The sequence below is a fragment of the Hydra vulgaris genome, chromosome 11 (genome assembly GCF_038396675.1).
Source record: "Hydra vulgaris chromosome 11, alternate assembly HydraT2T_AEP".
NCBI lineage: Eukaryota > Metazoa > Cnidaria > Hydrozoa > Anthoathecata > Hydridae > Hydra > Hydra vulgaris.
Window position 1 is genome coordinate 52,535,316 of NC_088930.1, and position 4,124 is coordinate 52,539,439.

General features: G+C 28.7%; 1 long non-coding RNA gene across 1 annotated transcript; it reads right to left on the reverse strand.

Moving 5' to 3' along the window:
• Positions 1-2,423: 2,423 nt before the first annotated feature.
• On the reverse strand, positions 2,424-3,643 carry LOC136086748 (uncharacterized). The gene is made up of 2 exons (XR_010641553.1): positions 3,071-3,643; positions 2,424-2,736 (listed from the first exon to the last, which is right to left on the reverse strand). It is a non-coding gene; the product is annotated as an uncharacterized LOC136086748 (long non-coding RNA).
• Positions 3,644-4,124: the final 481 nt, after the last annotated feature.

Genomic DNA, 4,124 nt, shown 5'->3' on the forward strand with positions numbered 1-4,124 from the left:
AGCAAGAGTGACGGATATGCGTGCAAAGATTTTAAAGATTCAAGCGTCCACAAAACTATTATATTGGCCATTTTGCCTTCATTGAACGAAAAATACCATAACTTGCGGTTAATATTGGATAAGCTAAACATTTCATCCTTAGATTACACAGTATCTGAAGATCTAAAGATTTTGCTTCAAATGGTTGAAAAACAAACTGCAACATCAAAACACCCTTGTCCGTATTGCATGACGTCATCTCCTGACTTTCAAAAAGCTGATCATTATACTCTAGAGTCTTTGTATACATTGTACGACCAATGGATGGCTGATGGTGCAAATTTAAAAAAAGCTAAAAAATACACTAATGTTGTTAACTCCCCTTTATTAACAGGCAACAAAAACAAAAAAATACTAGAACTTGTAAATATTCCTGGACTACATATACTGCTAGGTGTTGTAGACAAAATTTTAAAAGAGATTGAAAAAAATTTATTTGAAAACAAGGAGTGTGGGTTACAGTTTGTTACTCAATATCTGTCTAAAATAAACATCTGCAGTGTCCTACCAAGGGCAGCATCGTTTGGAAGGCAATGCTTGTCATAAATTGCTTAAAAACATAGACAGCTTTGAACTGTTTTTTCAAGAGTTTAGTCTTGGAGTTTCCGCTGCCAAATATATTAAGGTACTTAGAGATTTTGAAAAAATAGTATATGGTTGTTTTGGAAAATCATTAAGCTCCACGTATGTTAAAGATCTAGAGGAGTTCTCAACGAGCTATAGAAATCTAAGGGCTACAACTCCTTTGAAGGTACACATAATTGAGCAACATGTTATTGAATGTATCAACATGAAAGGTGGAGTCTTTGGTATGATAAATAACTTTTAAATTTGATTAAAAATAATTTATAATCTTATTAATTAAATACTCTATTTCAACAGTTGAATCGTAAAATTTGCATAATTTACGACGAATATTTATTAAATAAACTTGCATTTCTTTTGTACTTCTACTGTTCTATAGGCTTAGGTTACTGGACTGAACAAGCTCTCGAATCCATTCATCAGGATTTCAATCAGTTTTGGCGAATGAGAAAAGTTGGAGAGCACAGCCCAAACTATATAGAGGCGCTGAAAAACGCGGTTGTTGCTTACAACTACAAGCACTTTTAAAGTAGCTTTCTATTTGCAGGAATGTAGTTTGTAAAAAGTAAAGTGTTAAATCTCCTATGAACAAACGTTTAGTATGACTTTGAAATGTAAAATATCAATCATAATGTAACCATAAAAATCAGAGTTTTTTTTTTTACTGTAATAAATAATTGTAGCAAATCCTTCTCGACCCCTTATAGCCCTCCCCAGGGTATGGTTCCAAAAAACACTTTTCAACTTTTTGCTTGTTTTATATTAAACTAGATCAAAGTTCATCGACAGATTTCAAATTACATCAAAAAAAAATTTTTCGTTTAAAAGTTGAGACCATTTAAGGTTATTTCAGGGGGTAATTTTAGGCTTTGCATTGTTATAAATCTTAAACGAAAAGAGATTTTTTGATGAAATTTGAAATCTGTCGATGAATTTTGATCTTCTCTATGATAGAACAAAAAACAAAAATTTACGATTAAAGGAGACGTAGTTCTAGGAAGGGGGCAGTTAGGGATGGGGGCGGGGTTGGTTTAGCTTCAATTACCTTAATTTTTTGCAAGTCATCCTCATTTGCTACCAGTATCAACATACTAAAAATTTGAGTATGCCCCATGCTTATTAGCTACCTATCTTGAACAACAAAATTCCTGGGCACTGCCCTAAAATGTGTGTTTTCTCCCCAGGCCCCCACTAAAAAAAGTTGTCGTTTACATTTTTTGAATGAGGAAATGTTTTCTAATGATAATCAAAAATAAAATCTCTGGGGATGTGTTGCAAGGTCTTAGAGTATGTTCCTATGCACCGTGATATATATATCTAAAAAACATTTATATACATACATATATATATATATATATATATATATATATATATATATATATATATATATATATATATATATATATATATATATATATATATATATATATACGCACACAAATCATAATACAACTAGAAAAAACAAAACAAAAATTTATCACAATAATGTTTAAAATATTTTTGCATAAGAATCACAATGATTATGTGTATCTTGCGTAATACCCCAAGGTTCTCGATGATAAGACTTATTCAGTCTTCTCCAAGTTCCCTATAACAATATAATCTTAACAAGTCCTTGAAAATATTTTGAACAAAATATTGTCAACTAATCCTTTCTAATTTTAAATTTATTTTGATTTTACTTTTTTAATTTTTTCAATTTTTTCTTCTTTTTTAATTAAGTGTTATTTTTTCTGCTTTTTTTTTTTTTTTTTTTTTTTTGTTACATGTATTTTAACAGTATTTGGTTAAATACAATCTTTTGTAACGGAAGTATATTTTACTTATATTACAATGTGAAAAAAACTGTAACTAATATGTAATATGTAATATGTAATATGTAGTTGTGAAAATGTAAATAAAATAAAAAAATAAAAATATATTAAGTTTCGTAAAAAACGGAGACAAGAACTTTTTTGATTGTTTGTAGAATCGCTTGGAATAAGTGCCAAATTTTGAGGTGACCCATTTAGTATGACTAGATCTTGCTTGACTCTCGTTGAATAAAACCCTCGTCCACAAAGCGGGGTCGTTTCTAAACGCTTGATCATCCAGTTGAATTGCCTCTTGATCCTAGATAAAAAAAAAAAGGCGTTTGAGAATTGTGGAATGTTTTTAATATCTGCAGATATTAAATGATATGTTTTTAGAATTTTTAGATACTAAATATGTTTTTGATATCTGTAGGTTTTTCATAAAATAGGAATGCGCCTTAAACTTACCCGATTACCATCTTCTTCTTCAGAGACCGTTAAAAAATTTGAAGGGGCAGTTGGCTTTTTTGAACTCAAGTGTTCATCAACGCTGTTGGTAGCATGGTCCGTTTAAAAAAGAATTGTTTTTAATGTTTCGGAATGAAATTATGAATATAAGATTGTGAATAAAAAATAAAGCTATTAACCTATACCTTGACTACTTGGTAGGACGTAGAGTTATTAGATGCCTTTTTTTTTTAACTTTATTCAAGCCACACTCTTTCGATGTACGTTTGTTCCTGTATTCTTTTACAACTTTTTCTACAGCTTTTTTTCTGTCTTGGAAACCTCAATCATGCTTTCGAAAACTGGACATGACGTTTTTACTCTAAGATGCGTGTTACTTATTTTTAAATAAAATAAAAATTTTTTTATTTGTTTCGAAATCGAAATGAATTTTTTATATAAAATTTAGTTCTCAATCGAATTAAAGAGAAAAAGAATTAAATAAAATTTCACAGTATCAAATTAATTGGAATGAATGTATTGTGAAAGAATATTTGAAAAGTGTTGGAATAAGAGTAACTTAACAGATTGTTGGAGTGAGAGTAACATAACATAACATTGATATTTTTTTAAAACGAACTTTTGTTCGGATAAGCTTTATGTAATTCGAATTTTAACTACATTTAAGTTGGAGTCAGTGCAATCAGTCTTTTCACGCATGAAAAAATAGAAATTTTGAAATTTCCATTTAACTTAAACTAAAATTGAATTTCATTTCATGTAATAATATTCTAATTCTTACAATATATTTTACAGAAGAAAAAAATCTTCTTTTTTATCTTAAATTTTTTGCTTCAAATTATGCAAAGAATCTTCCTTTTTTTTTTTTTGCCGTTTGATAATTTGCCTGTTTGAAAGTTTCAAGATATTTCTACTGATTTAAAATAAAAGTAATACAAACATACATATACATTAACGCATACTTATTTTTTAAATTAATGTTCAATAAGCAATATTCATTTAGCGATAATAACAACATTTTTTTTTTGTCTTTTATACTTTGATTTAAATTTAGAATAATAAATATTTGAAGTTTGTTGAAATAAATTTTAGTTACAATAAGAGTTTTTTAGATCCTGTTATAAATTTCTCCAAGGAGAAGTGCTCTTTATGATTATAAATTTTTTTTTATTATAATCTTTTATTGAGGGTCGCATGTGCCCCTTTTGACCGTGTGCGAAGGTAAAATATACCCAGTGC